The sequence below is a fragment of the Arachis hypogaea genome, chromosome 13, assembly GCF_003086295.3.
Source record: "Arachis hypogaea cultivar Tifrunner chromosome 13, arahy.Tifrunner.gnm2.J5K5, whole genome shotgun sequence".
NCBI classification, from domain to species: domain Eukaryota; kingdom Viridiplantae; phylum Streptophyta; class Magnoliopsida; order Fabales; family Fabaceae; genus Arachis; species Arachis hypogaea.
Window position 1 is genome coordinate 48,025,636 of NC_092048.1, and position 16,882 is coordinate 48,042,517.

The window sequence follows — 16,882 nt, forward strand, 5'->3', positions numbered from 1 at the left end:
ATTGTATTTTTGATCCTGTGATCACGTTTTGGGGGCTGGCCATTCGGCCATGCCTGGACCTTTCACTTATGTATTTTCAACGGTAGAGTTTCTACACTCCATAGATTAAGGTGTGGAGCTCTGCTGTTCCTCAAAGATTAATGCAAAGTACTACTGTTTTTCTATTCAATTCAACTTATTCTGCTTCTAAGATATTCATTCGCACTTCAACCTGAATGTGATGAACGTGACAATCATCATTATTCCTTATGAATGCGTACCTGACAACCACTTCCGTTCTACCTTAGATTGAATGAGTATCTCTTAGATCTCTTAATTAGAATCTTTGTGGTATAAGCTAGATTGATGGCGGCATTCATGAGAATCCGGAAAGTCTAAACCTTGTCTGTGGTATTCCGAGTAGGATTTTGGGATTGAATGACTGTGACGAGCTTCAAACTCGCGAGTGCTGGGCGTAGTGACAGATGCAAAAGGAGGGTGAATTCTATTCCAGCATGATCGAGAACCTCAGATGATTAGCCGTGCTGTGACAGAGCATTTGGACCGTTTTCACAAGAGGATGGGATGTAGCCATTGACAACGGTGATGCCCTTACATAAAGCCAGCCATGGAAAGGAGTAGGATTGATTGGATGAAGGCAGCAGGAAAGCAGAGGTTCAGAGGAACGAAAGCATCTCTATGCGCTTATCTGAAATTCTCACCAATGATTTACATAAGTATTTCTATCCTTTTCTTCTATCCTTATTTTAGTATATGTTTTAGAAAACTCCATAACTATTTTATATCCGCCTGACTGAGATTTACAAGATGACCATAGCTTGCTTCATACCAACAATCTCCGTGGGATCGACCCTTACTCGCGTAAGGTTTATTACTTGGACGACCCAGTGCACTTGCTGGTTAGTTGTGCGAAGTTGTGATAAAAAGTTTAGATTACAATTGAGCGTACCATGTTGATGGCGCCATTGATGATCACAATTTCATGCACCAAGTTTTTGGCGCCATTGCCGGGGATTGTTCGAGTTTGGACAACTGACGGTTCATCTTGTTGCTCAGATTAGGTAATTTTCTTTTTGTTTTGTTTTCAAAAAAAAAACTTTTAAAATAAAAATGTTTTCAAAAATATATTTTTCTTCAGAATTTTTAAGAATGAATTCTAGTGTTTCATGAAACATGTTGAAGCCTGGCTGGCTGTAAAGCCATGTCTAATTCTTTTGGAGAGGGCATGTCAGGTGTGTCATGTCTGAGTTACATACTAAAGCTTGGCTGGCTATTAAGCCATGCCTGACCCTTTGATTGGAGCTTTAGACTAAAGAGCATAAGATTCCTGGAATTCATATTAAAAATTTTGGAATCCTTATTTTTCTTTTTCAAAATGATTTTCAAAAAAAATTTAAGAAAATACAAAAAAAATCATAAAATCATAAAAATAAAAAAAAATATTTCATGTTTCTTGTTTGAGTCTTGAGTCAAGTTGAAAGTTTGGTGTCAATTGCATATTCATCTTGCATTTTTCAAAAAATTCATGCATTCATAGTGTTCTTCATGATCTTCAAGTTGTTCTTGGTAAGTCTTCTTGTTTGATCTTGATGTTTTCATGTTTTGTGTCTTTTCTTGTTTTTCATATGCATTCTTGAATTCTTATTGCCTGAGCATTAAAGATTTCTAAGTTTGGTGTCTTGCATGTTTTCTTTGCATTAAAAATTTTTCAAAAATATGTTCTTGATGTTCATCATGATCTTCAAAGTGTTCTTGGTGTTCATCTTGACATTCATAGCATTCTTGCATGCATTCATTGTTTTGATCTAAAAATTTTCATGCATTGCATCATTTTCATGTTCTTCTCTCTCATCATTTAAAAATTCAAAAAAAATCAAAAAAATATCTTCCCCTTTTTCTTCTCATAAATTCGAAAATTTGAGTTGACTTTTTCAAAAATTTTTAAAATCTAGTTGTTTTATGAGTCAAATCAAATTTTCAATTTAAAAATCTTATCTTTTTCAAAAATCAAATCTTTTTCATTTTTCTTATTTATTTTCGAAAATCTTAAAAATATTTTTCAAAAATCTTTTTCTTATCTTTATCACATAATTTTCGAAAATAACATCATCAATTAGTGTTTTGATTCAAAAATTTCAAGTTTGTTACTTGCTTGTTAAGAAAGATTCAAACTTTGAGTTCTAGAATCATATCTTGTGATTTCTTGTGAATCAAGTCATTAATTGTGATTTTAAAAATCAAATCTTTTTCAAAACTAATTTCAATCATATCTTTTCAAAAATATCTCTTTATCTTATTTTTTTCAAAATTTGATTTTAAAATATCTTCTCTAACTTCTTATCTTTTCAAAATTGATTTTCAAATTTGTTTCAACTAACTAACTAACTTTTTGTTTGTTTCTTATCTTTTTCAAAACTACCTAACTAACTCTCTCTCTCTAATTTTCGAAAATATCTTTCGTCTTTTTCAAAATTTCTTTTTAATTAACTAATTATTTTAATTTTTGATTTTAATTCTCGAAAATTACTAACCTTTTTCAAAAACTATTTTCGAAAATCACTAACTCTTTTTCAAAAATTATTTTCGAAAATTCTCTCTCTCTCTCTCTTATCTCCTTCTATTTATTTATTCATCTACTAACACTTCATCTCACCCAAATTCGAACCCCTTCTTCCATCTGTGTTCGAATTTTTTCTTCTTCTTTTCTTTTACTCACACAGGGACCTCTATACTGTGGTAAAAAGGACCCCTATTATTATTATTATTATTATTATTATTATTATTATTATTATTATTATTATTATTATTATTATTATTATTATTATTATTATTATTATTATTATTTTCTGTCCCTCTTTTTCATATGAGCAGGAGCAAAGACAAGAATATTCTTGTTGAAGCAGATCTAGAACCTGAAAGGACTCTGAAGAGGAAACTAAGAGAAGCTAAATTACAACAATCCAGCAAGCACCTTTCAGAAATTTTTGAACAGGAAGAGGAGATGGCAGCCGAAAATAATAATAATGCAAGATGGATGCTTGGTGACTTTACTGCACCTAATTCCAATTTACATGGAAGAAGCATCTCCATCCCTACCATTGGAGCAAACAATTTTGAGCTTAAACCTCAATTAGTTTCTCTGATGCAGCAAAACTGCAAGTTTCATGGACTTCCATATGAAGATCCCTTTCAGTTCTTAACTGAATTTTTGCAGATCTGTGATACTGTTAAGACTAATGGAGTAGATCCTGAAGTCTACAGGCTCATGCTTTTCCTTTTGCTATAAGAGACAGAGCTAGAGTATGGTTGGACTCTCAACCTAAGGATAGCCTGAACTCTTGGGATAAGCTGGTCAAGGCTTTCTTAGCCAAGTTCTTTCCTCCTCAAAAGCTGAGTAAGCTTAGAGTGGATGTTCAGACCTTCAGACAGAAAGAAGGTGAATCCCTCTATGAAGCTTGGGAGAGATACAAAGGACTGACCAAAAAGTGTCCTTCTGACATGCTTTCAGAATGGACCATCCGGGATATATTTTATGATGGTCTGTCTGAATTAGCTAAGATGTCATTGGATACTTCTGCAGGTGGATCCATTCATCTAAAGAAAATGCCTGCAGAAGCTCAAGAACTCATTGACATGGTTGCTAATAACCAGTTCATGTACACTTCTGAGAGGAATCCTGTGAGTAACGGGACGCCTATGAAGAAGGGAGTTCTTGAAATTGATACTCTGAATGCCATATTGGCTCAGAACAAAATATTGACTCAGCAAGTCAATATGATTTCTCAGAGTCTGAATGGAATGCAAGCTGCATCCAACAGTACTCAAGAGGCATCTTCTGAAGAAGAAGCTTATGATCCTGAGAATCCTGCAATAGCAGAGGTAAATTACTTAGGTGAACCTTACGGAAACACCTATAATCCATCATGGAAAAATCATCCAAATCTCTCATGGAAGGATCAACAAAAGCCTCAACAAGGCGTTAATAATGGTGGAAGATATAGGTTTAACAATAGCAAACCTTTTCCATCATACACTCAGCAACAGACAGAGAACTCTGAACAAAATACATCTAATTTAGCAAACTTAGTCTCTAATCTATCTAAGGCCACTGTGAGTTTCATGAATGAAACAAGATCTTCCATTAGAAATTTGGAGGCACAAGTGGGCCAGCTGAGTAAAAGGATCACTGAAATCCCTCCTAGTACTCTCCCAAGCAATACAGAAGAGAATCCAAAAGGAGAGTGCAAGGCCATTGAATTAATCACCATGGCCGAACCTGTGAAGGAAGGAGAGGACGTGAATCCCAAGGAGGAAGACCTCCTGGGATGTCCAGTGATCAATAAGGAGCTTCCCTTTGAGAAACCAAAGGAATCTGAGACTCATCTAGAGACCATAGAGATTCCATTAAACCTCCTTATGCCATTCATGAGCTCTGATGAGTATTCCTCTTCTGAAGAGAATGAGGATGTTACTGAAGAGCAAGCTGCCAAGTTTCTTGGTGCAATCATGAAGCTGAATGCCAAATTATTTGGTATTGAAACTTGGGAAGATGAACCTCCCTTGTTCACCAATGAACTAAGTGATCTGGATCAACTGACATTGCCTCAGAAGAAACAGGATCCTGAAAAGTTCGTAATACCTTGTACTATAGGCAACATGATCTTTGAAAAGGCTCTATGTGACCTTGGTTCAGGGATAAACCTCATGCCCCTCTCTGTAATAGAGAAACTGGGTATCTATGGGGTGCAAGCCACTAAAATCTCATTAGAGATGGTAGACAATTCGAGAAAACAGGCTTATGGACAAGTAGAGGACGTGTTAGTAAAGGTTGAAGACCTTTACATCCCTGCTGATTTCATAATCCTAGATACTGGGAAGGATGAGGATGAATTCATCATCCTTGGAAGACCCTTCCTAGCCACAGTAAGAGCTGTGATTGATGTGGACAGAGGAGAATTGATCCTTCAATTAAATGAGGACAACCTTGTGTTTAAAACTCAAGGATCTCTCTCTGTACCCATGGAAAGGAAGCATAGTAAGCTTATCTCATTGCAGAGTCAAACAAAGCCCCCACAGTCAAACTCTAAGTTTGGTGTTGGGAGGCCACAACCAAAATCTAAGTTTGGTGTCAAACCCCCATATCCAAACTCTAAGTTTGGTGTTGGGAGGTCTCAACAAAGCTCTGCACATCTGTGAGGCTCCATGGGAGCCCACTGTCAAGCTATTGACATTAAAGAAGCGCTTGTTGGGAGGCAACCCAATGTTTATTTATCTAATTTTCAGTGTTTTTCATGTTTTATTAGGTTCATGATCATGTGGAGTCACAAAATAAATCAAAAAATTGAAAACAGAATAAAAAACAACAGAAAAAAAAAATCACACCCTGGAGGAAGACCTTACTGGCGTTTAAACGCCAGTAAGAAGCATGTTTTGGGCGTTCAACGCCAGAACAGAGCATGGTTCTGGCGCTGAACGCCAGAAATGGGCAGCATCTGGGCGTTTGAACGCCAGAAATGAACCCTGGAGAAGAGCTGGCGCTGAATGCCCAGAACAAGCATGGTTCTGGCGGTCAACGCCAGAAATGGGCTACAAATGAGCGTTCAACGCCCAGAACAAGCACCAATCTGGCGCTGAACGCCCAGAGTTGTGTGCAAGGGCATTTTACATGCCTAATTGGGTGCAAGGTTGTAAATCCTTGAACACCTCAGGATCTATGGACCCCACAGGATCCCCACCTACCTCCACTTACTTCTTCTCACCCCTCTTTCACACAATCCCATAAACACTCTTCCTCAAAACTCTTCACCAATCACCTCAATCTCTCTTCCCTATCACCACTTCACCACTCACATCCATCCACTCTTCCCCATAAACCTACCTCATAAACTCCACTTACCTTCAAAATTCAAAATCAATTTCCCACCCAAACCCACCCTATATGGCCGAAACCTTACCCCCCTCCCTTCCCTATATATAACCCTCCATTCTTCCTCATTTTCACACAACACAACCTTCTTTTGTCTTCTTGGCCGAAACATACCTCCCCCCTCCTCTCCATATTTTCTTCTTCTTCTTCATTTATTCTTTCTTCTCTTGCTCGAGGGCGAGCAAAATTCTAAGTTTGGTGTGGTAAAAGCATAAGCTTTTTGTTACCATTGATCGCACCCAAGATCGGAGAATCCTCTAGAAAAGGGAAGGGGAAGACAAAAGCTTCCACTTCCGAGTCATGGGAGATGGAAAGGTTCATCTCCAAAGCTCATCAAGACCACTTCTATGATGTTGTGGCCAAGAAGAAGGTGATCCCCGAGGTCCCTTTCAAACTCAAGAAAAATGAGTATCCGGAGATCCGACATGAAATCCAAAGAAGAGGTTGGGAAGTCCTAACAAACCCCATCCAACAAGTCGGCATCCTAATGGTTCAAGAGTTCTATGCCACTGCATGGATCACTAGGAACCATGATCAAAGTAAGAACCCGAATCCAAAAAATTATGTTACAATGGTTCGGGGGAAATACTTAGATTTTAGCCCGGAGAATGTGAGGTTGGCGTTTAACTTGCCTATGATGCAAGGAGATGAGCGCCCCTACACTAGAAGGGTCAACTTTAATCAAAGGTTGGACCAAGTCCTCATGGACATATGTGTGGAAGGAGCTCAATGGAAGATTGACTCCAAAGGCAAGCCGGTTCAATTAAGAAGACTGGACATCAAGCCTGTGGCTAGAGGATGGTTGGAGTTCATCCAACGCTCTATCATCCCCACTAGCAACCGATCTGAAGTTACTGTGGATCGGGCCATCATGATCCATAGCATTATGATTGGAGAGGAAGTAGAAGTTCATGAAGTCATCTCCCTTGAACTCTACAAAATAGCCGAAAAGCCCTCCCCTGGGGCAAGGCTAGCTTTTCCTCATCTTATTTGCCATCTATGTTACTCAGCTGGAGCTTTCATAGAAGGAGACATTCACATTAAGGAAGAGAAGCCCATCACTAAGAAAAAGATGGAGCAAGCAAGAGAGCCCATTCATGGAGCTCAAGAGACGCATGAAGCTCATCACCATGAGATCCCGGAGATGCCTCAAATGCATTTTCCTCCACAAAACTATTGGGAGCAAATAAACACCTCCCTAGGAGAATTAAGTTCCAACATGGGACAATTAAGGGTGGAACATCAAGAGCACTCCATCATCCTTCATGAAATAAGAGAAGATAAAAAAGCAATGAGGGAGGAGCAACAAAGGCAAGGAAGAGACATAGAAGAGCTCAAGGACATCATTGGTTCCTCAAGAAGGAAACGCCACCATCACTAAGGTGGACTCATTCCTTGTTCTTGCATTCTCTGTTTTTCATTTTCTATGTTAAGTGCTTATCTATGTTTGTGTCTTATTACATGATCATTAGTAGTTAGTAACTATGTCTTAAAGTTATGAATGTCCTATGAATCCATCACCTCTCTTAAATGAAAAATGTTTTAATTCAAAAGAACAAGAAGTACATGAGTTTCGAATTTATCCTTGAACTTAGTTTAATTATATTGATGTGGTGACAATGCTTCTTGTTTTCTGAATGAATGCTTGAACAGTGCATATGTCTTTTGAAGTTGTTGTTTATGAATGTTAAATATGTTGGCTCTTGAAATAATGATGACAAGGAGACATGTTATTTGATAATCTGAAAAATCATAAAAATGATTCTTGAAGCAAGAAAAAGCAGCAAAGAACAAAGCTTGCAGAAAAAAGAATTAGCGAAAAAAAAAATAGAGAGAAAAAGCAAGCAGAAAAAGCCAAAGCTCTTAAAACCAAGAGGCAAGAGCAAAAAGCCAATAGCCCTTAAAACCAAAAGGCAAGGGTAATAAAAAGGATCCCAAGGCTTTGAGCATCAGTGGATAGGAGGGCCTAAAGGAATAAAATCCTGGCCTAAGTGGCTAAACCAAGCTGTCCCTAACCATGTGCTTGTGGCGTGAAGGTGTCAAGTGAAAACTTGAGACTGAGCGGTTAAAGTCAAGGTCCAAAGCAAAAGAAGAGTGTGCTTAAGAACCCTGGACACTTCTAATTGGGGACTTTAGCAAAGCTGAGTCACAATCTGAAAAGGTTCACCCAATTATGTGTCTGTGGCATTTATGTATCCGGTGGTAATACTGGAAAACAAAGTGCTTAGGGCCACGGCCAAGACTTATAAAATAGCTGTGTTCAAGAATCATCATACTGAACTAGGAGAATTAATAGCACTATCTAAACTCTGAGTTCCTATAGATGCCAATCATTCTGAACTTCAATGGATAGAGTGAGATGCCAAAACTATTCAAGAGGCAAAAAGCTACAAGTCCCACTCATCTGATTGGAGCTATGTTTCATTGATAGTTTGGAATTTATAGTATATTCTCTTATTTTTATCCTATTTGATTTTCAGTTGCTTGGGGACAAGCAATAATTTAAGTTTGGTGTTGTGATGAGCGGATAATTTATACGCTTTTTGGCATTGTTTTTAGTATATTTTTAGTAGAATCTAGTTACTTTTAGGGATGTTTTTATTAGTTTTTATGTTAAATTCACATTTCTGGACTTTACTATGAGTTTGTGTGTTTTTCTGTGATTTCAGGTATTTTCTGGCTGAAATTGAGGGACTTGAGCAAAAATCAGATTCAGAGGTGAAAGAAGGACTGCTGATGCTGTTGGATTCTGACCTCCCTGCACTCAAAATGAATTTTCTGGAGCTACAGAACTCAAAATGGCGCGCTTCCAATTGCGTTGGAAAGTAGACATCCAGGGCTTTCCATCAATGTATAATATTCCATTCTTTTACTGAGTTTAAATGACGTAAAAGGGCTTTGAACGCCAGTTCTACGCTGCTGTCTGGAGTTAAACGCCAAAAACAAGTCACAAACCAGAGTTGAACGCCAGAAATACGTTACAACCTGGCGTTCAACTCCAGAAAGAGGCTCTGCACGTGTAACATTCAAGCTCAGCCCAAGCACACACCAATTGGGCCCCGGAAGTGGATTTATGCATCAATTACTTACTTCTGTAAACCCTAGTAGCTAGTTTATTATAAATAGGACTTTTTACTAGTGTATTAGTCATCCTGGATTGTATTTTTGATCCTGTGATCACGTTTTGGGGGCTGGCCATTCGGCCATGCCTGGACCTTTCACTTATGTATTTTCAACGGTAGAGTTTCTACACTCCATAGATTAAGGTGTGGAGCTCTGCTGTTCCTCAAAGATTAATGCAAAGTACTACTATTTTTCTATTCAATTCAACTTATTCTGCTTCTAAGATATTCATTCGCACTTCAACCTGAATGTGATGAACGTGACAATCATCATCATTCCTTATGAACGCGTGCCTAACAACCACTTCCGTTCTACCTTAGATTGAATGAGTATCTCTTAGATCTCTTAATCAGAATCTTCGTGGTATAAGCTAGATTGATGGCGGCATTCATGAGAATCCGGAAAGTCTAAACCTTGTCTGTGGTATTTCGAGTAGGATTCTGGGATTGAATGATTGTGACGAGCTTCAAACTCGCGAGTGCTGGGCGTAGTGACAGACGCAAAAGGAGGGTGAATCCTTTTCCAGCATGATCGAGAACCTCAGATGATTAGCCGTGCTGTGACAGAGTATTTGGACCATTTTCACAAGAGAATGGGATGTAGCCATTGACAACGGTGATGCCCTTACATAAAGCCAGCCATGGAAAGGAGTAGGATTGATTGGATGAAGGCAGCAGGAAAGCAGAGGTTTAGAGGAACGAAAGCATCTCTATGCGCTTATCTGAAATTCTCATCAATGATTTACATAAGTATTTCTATCCTTTTCTTCTATCCTTATTTTAGTATATGTTTTAGAAAACTCCATAACTATTTTATATCCGCCTGACTGAGATTTACAAGATGACCATAGCTTGCTTCATACCAACAATCTCCGTGGGATCGACCCTTACTCGCGTAAGGTTTATTACTTGGATGACCCAGTGCACTTGCTGGTTAGTTGTGCGAAGTTGTGATAAAAAGTTTAGATTACAATTGAGCGTACCATGTTGATGGCGCCATTGATGATCACAATTTCGTGCACCACTTGCTTCATACCAACAATCTCCGTGGGATCGACCCTTACTCACGTAAGGTTTATTACTTGGACGACCCAGTGCACTTGCTGGTTAGTTGTGCGAAGTTGTGAAGTTATATGTGGACCATGGTATTGTGCACCAATTATTGGCGCCATTTCTAGGGAGAAAACGAACAACAAATTTTACAACCTCAGAGTAACAATTTCGCATACCAAGTTTTTGGCGCCGTTGCCGGGGATTGTTCGAGTTTGGACAACTGACGATTCATCTTGTTGCTCAGATTAGGTAACTTTATTTTAATTTTAAGTTTTTGTTTTTATTCTTTTAATTTTCGAAAAAAAAAATTTCCAAAAAAAAAATTTAAAAATATATTTTTCTTCAGAATTTTTAAGAATGAATTTTAGTGTTTCATGAAGCATGTTGAAGCCTGGCTGGCTGTAAAGCCATGTCTAAATTCTTTTGGACTGAGGCTTCCACTTATAAGTATATGAAGTTGGATGAAGTATCAGCTGTTGTATGCATGATAGGTATCTGCTGAAGCTTGGCTGGCCATTGGCCATGTCTAGTGTTTTGGACCGAAGCTTTCACTGAAAGCTTGGCTGGCTAGTGAGCCATGTCTAATTCCTGGACTGAAGCTTTAGACTAAGAGTGCAAGATTCCTGAAATTCATATTAAAAATTTTGGAATCCTTATTTTTCTTTTTCAAAATAATTTTCGAAAAATACCAAAAAAATTATAAAATCATAAAATCAAAAATATTTCATGTTTCTTGTTTGAGTCTTGAGTCAATTTTAAGTTTGGTGTCAATTGTATGTTTTAAAGTTTGCATAAAATTTTCAAAAAATTCATGCATTCATAGTGTTCTTCATGATCTTCAAGTTGTTCTTGGTAAGTCTTCTTGTTTGATCTTGATGTTTTCTTGTTTTGTGTCTTTTCTTGTTTTTCATGTGCATGTTTGCATTCATAGTGTCTGAACATGAAAGATTTCTAAGTTTGATGTCTTGCATGTTTTCTTTGCATATAAAATTTTCAAAAATAAGTCTTGATGTTCATCTTGACATTCAAAGTGTTCTTGGTGTTCATCTTGACATTCATAGTGTTCTTGCATTCATCACATGTTTTGATCCAAAATTTTCATGCATTGAGTCAATTTTGTGTTTTTCTCTTTCATCATTAAAAATTCAAAAATAAAAAAAAATTATCTTTCCCTTTTTCACTCGTAAATTTTCAAAAATTTGAGTTGACTTTTTCAAAAAATTTTAAAATTCAATTGTTTCTTATGAGTCAAATCAATTTTTCAATTTAAAAATCTTATATTTTTCAAAATCTTTTTCAAAAATCATATCTTTTTCATTTTTCTTATTTATTTTCGAAAATTATAAAAATATTTTTCAAAAATCTTTTTCTTAATTTTATATCATATTTTCGAAAATATCATCAACAATTAATGTTTTAATTCAAAAATTTCAAGTTTGTTACTTGCTTGTTAAGAAAGATTTAAACTTTAAGTTCTAGAATCATATCTTGTGATTTCTTGTGAATCAAGTCATTAATTATGATTTTAAAAATCAAATCTTTTTCAAAACTAATTCTAATCATATCTTTCTATCATATCTTTTTTTTAAAAATCTTATCTTCTTCAAAAATTTGACTTTCAAATATCTTTTCTAACTTCTTATCTTCTTATCTTTTCAAAATTGATTTTCAAATCTTTTTCAACTAACTAATTGACTTTTTGTTTGTTTCTTATCTTTTTCAAAACTATCTAACTAACTCTCTCTCTCTAATTTTCGAAAATACTTCCCTCTTTTTCAAAAATTCTTTTTAATTAATTAATTGTTTCAATTTTTAATTTTAATTTTAACTTTTTCCTAATTTTCAAAAATCACTAACCCCTTTTCAAAATTTTATTTTCGAAAATCCTCTTTCTCTCTCATCTTCTTCTATTTATTTATTCATCTACTAACACTTCATCTCACCCAAATTCGAACCCCCTCTTCCATCTGTGTTCGAATTTTCTCTTCTTCCCTTCTTTACATTACATTCTTTTCTTCTTCTACTCACACAGGGGAACCTCTATACCTGGGTAAAAAGGATCCCTATCATTATTTTTCTGTTCCCTCTTTTTCATATGAACCTGAAAGGACGCTGAAGAGGAAACTAAGAGAAGCTAAAATACAACAATCTAGAGACAACCTTACAGGAATTTTCAAACAGGAAGAGGAGATGGCAGCCGAAAATAATAATAATGCAAGGAGGATGCTTGGTGACTTTACTGCACCTAATTCCAATTTACATGGAAGAAGCATCTCCATCCCTACCATTGGAGCAAACAATTTTGAGCTTAAACCTCAATTAGTTTCTCTAATGCAACAAAACTGCAAGTTTCATGGACTTCCATCTGAAGATCCTTTTCAGTTCTTAACTGAATTCTTGCAGATCTGTGATACTGTTAAGACTAATGGAGTAGATCCTGAAGTCTACAGGCTCATGCTTTTCCCATTTGCTGTAAGAGATAGAGCTAGAATATGGTTGGATTCTCAACCTAAAGATAGCCTGAACTCTTGGGATAAGCTGGTCACCACTTTCTTAGCCAAGTTCTTTCCTCCTCAAAAGCTTAGTAAGCTTAGAGTGGATGTTCAAACCTTCAGACAGAAAGAAGGTGAATCCCTCTATGAAGCATGGGAGAGATACAAGCAACTGACCAAAAAGTGTCCTTCTGACATGCTTTCAGAATGGACCATCTTGGATATATTCTATGATGGTCTGTCTGAATTAGCTAACATGTCATTGGATACTTCTGCAGGTGGATCTATTCACCTAAAGAAAATTCCTGTAGAAGCTCAAGAACTCATTGACATGGTTGCTAATAACCAGTTCATGTACACTTCTGAGAGGAATCTTGTGAGTAATGGGACGCCTCAGAAGAAGGGAGTTCTTGAAATTGATACTCTGAATGCCATATTGGCTCAGAATAAAATATTGACTCAGCAAGTCAATATGATTTCTCAGAGTCTGAATAGAATGCAAGCTGCATCCAACAGTACTCAAGAGACATCTTCTGAAGAAGAAGCTTATGATCCTGAGAATCCTGCAATAGCAGAGATGAATTACATGGGTGAAACATATGGAAACACCTATAATCCCTCATGGAGAAATCACCCAAATCTCTCATGGAAGGATCAACAAAAGCCTCAACAAGGCTTTAATAATGGTGGAAGAAACAGGTTTAGCAATAGCAAGCCTTTTCCATCATCCACTCAGCAACAGACAGAGAACTCTGAACAAAATACCTCTAATTTAGCAAACTTAGTCTCTGATCTATCTAAGGCCACTGTGAGTTTCATGAATGAAACAAGGTTCTCCATTAGAAATTTGGAGGCACAAGTAGGACAGCTGAGTAAGAAAATCACTGAAACCCCTCCTAGTGCTCTCCCAAGCAATAGAGAAGAAAATCCAAAAGGAGAGTGCAAGGCCATTGATATAACCATCATGGCCGAATCCAAGGAGGAAGGGGAGGATGTGAATCCCAAGGAGGAAGACCTCCTGGGACGTCCAGTGATCAACAAGGAGTTTCCCTTTGAGGAACCATAGGACTCTGAGGCTCATCTAGAGACCATAGAGATTCCATTAAACCTCCTTATGCCATTCATGAGCTCTGATGAGTATTCTTCTTCTGAAGAGAATGAGAATGTTACTGAAGAGCAAGTTGCCAAGTACCTTGGTGCAATCATGAAGCTGAATGCCAAATTATTTGGTAATGAGACTTGGGAAGATGAACCTCCCTTGCTCATCAATGAACTGAGTGATCTGGATCAACTGACATTGCCTCAGAAGAAACAGGATCCTGGAAAGTTCTTAATACCTTGTACCATAGGCACCATGACCTTTGAGAAGGCTCTATGTGACCTTGGGTCAGGAATAAACCTCATGCCACTCTCTGTAATGGAGAAACTAAGAACCCTTGAGGTACAGGAAGCCAATTTCTCATTAGAGATGGCAGACAAATCCATGAAAATAGCCTATGGACAAGTAGAGGACATGTTAGTAAAGGTTAAAGACCTTTACATCCCTGCTGATTTCATAATCCTGGATACTGGGAAGGATGAGGATGAATCCATAATTCTTGGAAGACCCTTCCTAGCCACAGCAAGAGCTGTGATTGATGTGGACAGAGGAGAATTGATCCTTCAATTAAATGAGGACAACCTTGTGTTTAAAACTCAAGGATCTCTCTCTGTACCCATGGAGAGGAAGCATAAAAATCTTCTCTCACTGCAGAGTCAACCAAATCCCCCACAGTCAAACTCTAAGTTTGGTGTTGGGAGGCCACAACCAAACTCTAAGTTTGGTGTTGGGGAGTCTCAACAATGCTCTGAACATTTGTGAGGCTCCATGAGAGCCCACTGTCAAGCTATTGACATTAAAGAAGCGCTTGTTGGGAGGCAACCCAATTTTTATTTATCTAATTTTAATTTATTTTTATTGTTATTTCATGTTTTATTAGGTTCATGATCATGTGGAGTCACAAAATAAATATAAAAATTGAAAACGGAATTAAAAACAGCAGAAGAAAAATCACACCCTAGAGGAAGGACTTACTGGCGTTTAAACGCCAGTAAGGAGCATCTGGCTGGCATTCAACGCCAGAACAGAGCATGGATCTGGCGTTGAACGCCAGAAACAAGCAGCATCCTGGCGTTCAGACGCCAGGAATGCACACTGAGGAAAGCTGGCGCTGAACGCCAGAAACAAGTATAGAACTGGCGTTCAACGCCAGAAATATGCTGCATCTGGGCGCTGAACGCCCAGAACAAGCACCAATTCGGCGTTTAAACGCCAGAATTGCATGCAAAGGCATTTTACATGCCTAATTGGTGCAGGAATGCAAATCCTTGACACCTCAGGATCTGTAGACCCCACAGGATCCCCACATACTTCCACTCACCTTACCTCCTCATAATCCTATATCACCCTTTCTCAAGAACCCTTCACCAATCACCTCCAATTCCTCTCCAAAACCATCATACACTCCACCTACCAATCACCTCCATCTCCTCCATATCTTCTTCTTCTTCTACTATTCTTTCTTCTTTTGCTCGAGGGCGAGCAATATTCTAAGTTTGGTGTGGTAAAAGCATAGCTTTTTTGTTTTTCCATAACCATTGATGGCACCTAAGGCCAGAGAAACCTCTAGAAAGAGAAAAGAGAAGACAAAAGCTTCCACCTCCAAGTCATAGAAGATGGAGAGATTCATCTCAAGGGTCTATAGCTCAGTGGTAGAACATATGACTGCAAATTAAGAGATCCCTGAGATACCTCAAGGGATGCACTTTCCTCCACAGAACTATTGGGAGCAAATCAACACCTCCATAGGAGAACTAAGTTCTAACATGGGACAACTAAGGGTGGAACATCAAGAGCACTCCATCATACTTCATGAAATTAGAGAAGATCAAAGAACAATGAGGGAGGAGTAACAAAGACAAGGAAGAGACATAGAAGAGCTCAAGGACATCATTGGTTCCTCAAGAAGGAAACGCCACCATCACTAAGGTGGACTCATTCCTTGTTCTTAAATTTTATGTTTTTCGTTTTCTTATGTTAAATATTTATCTATGTTTGTGTCTTTATTACATTATCATTAGTGTCTAAGTGTCTATGCCTTAAAGTCATGAATATGAATCCATCACCTCTCTTAAATGAAAAATGTTTTAATTACAAAAGAACAAGAAGTACATGAGTTTCGAATTTATCCTTGAACTTAGTTTAATTATATTGATGTGGTGACAATACTTTTTGTTTTCTGAATGAATGTTTGAACAGTGCATATGTCTTTTGAAGTTGTTGTTTAAGAATGTTAAATATGTTGGCTCTTGAAAGAATGATGATAAGGAGAAATGTTATTTGATAATCTGAAAAATCATAAAAATGATTCTTGAAGCAAGAAAAAGCAGTGAATACAAAAGCTTGCAGAAAAAAAAGAAAAAAAATGGCAAAAAAAAAAATAGAAAAAGAAAAAGCAAGCAGAAAAAGCCAAAAGCTCTTAAAACCAAAAGGCAAGAGCAAAAAGCCAATAACCCTTAAAACCAAAAGGCAAGGGTAATAAAAAGGATTCCAAGGCTTTGAGCATCAGTGGATAGGAGGGCCTAAAGGAATAAAATCCTAGCCTAAGCGGCTAAACCAAGCTGTCCCTAACCATGTGCTTGTGGCGTGAAGGTGTCAAGTGAAAACTTGAGACTGAGCGGTTAAAGTCAAGGTCCAAAGCAAAAGAAGAGTGTGCTTAAGAACCCTGGACACCTCTAATTGGGGACTTTAGCAAAGCTGAGTCACAATCTGAAAAGGTTCACCCAGTTATGTGTCTGTGGCATTTATGTATCCGGTGGTAATACTGGAAAACAAAGTGCTTAGGGCCACGGCCAAGACTCATAAAGTAGCTGTGTTCAAGAATCAACATAATGAACTAGGAGAATCAATAACACTATCTGAACTCTGAGTTCCTATAGATGCCAATCATTCTGAACTTCAATGGATAAAGTGAGATGCCAAAACTATTCAAGAGGCAAAAAGCTACAAGTCCCGCTCATCTGATTAGAGCTATGTTTCATTGATAGTTTGGAATTTATAGTATATTCTCTTCTTTTTATCCTATTTGATTTTCAGTTGCTTGGGGACAAGCAACAATTTAAGTTTGGTGTTGTGATGAGTGGATAATTTATACGCTTTTTGGCATTATTTTTAGTATGATTTTAGTAGGATCTAGTTACTTTTATGGATGTTTTTATTAGTTTTTATGTTAAATTCACATTTCTGGACT

The 16,882-nt window shown here is 37.5% G+C and overlaps 2 non-coding genes across 2 annotated transcripts; both read right to left on the minus strand.

The window, feature by feature from the left end:
- Positions 1 to 3,396: 3,396 nt before the first annotated feature.
- Positions 3,397 to 3,504, minus strand: LOC112739939 (small nucleolar RNA R71). The gene has a single exon (XR_003170873.1). It is a non-coding gene; the product is annotated as a small nucleolar RNA R71 (small nucleolar RNA).
- A 9,183-nt stretch (positions 3,505 to 12,687) lies between these two features.
- Positions 12,688 to 12,795, minus strand: LOC112740004 (small nucleolar RNA R71). The gene has a single exon (XR_003170939.1). It is a non-coding gene; the product is annotated as a small nucleolar RNA R71 (small nucleolar RNA).
- Between the last annotated feature and the right edge of the window lie 4,087 nt (positions 12,796 to 16,882).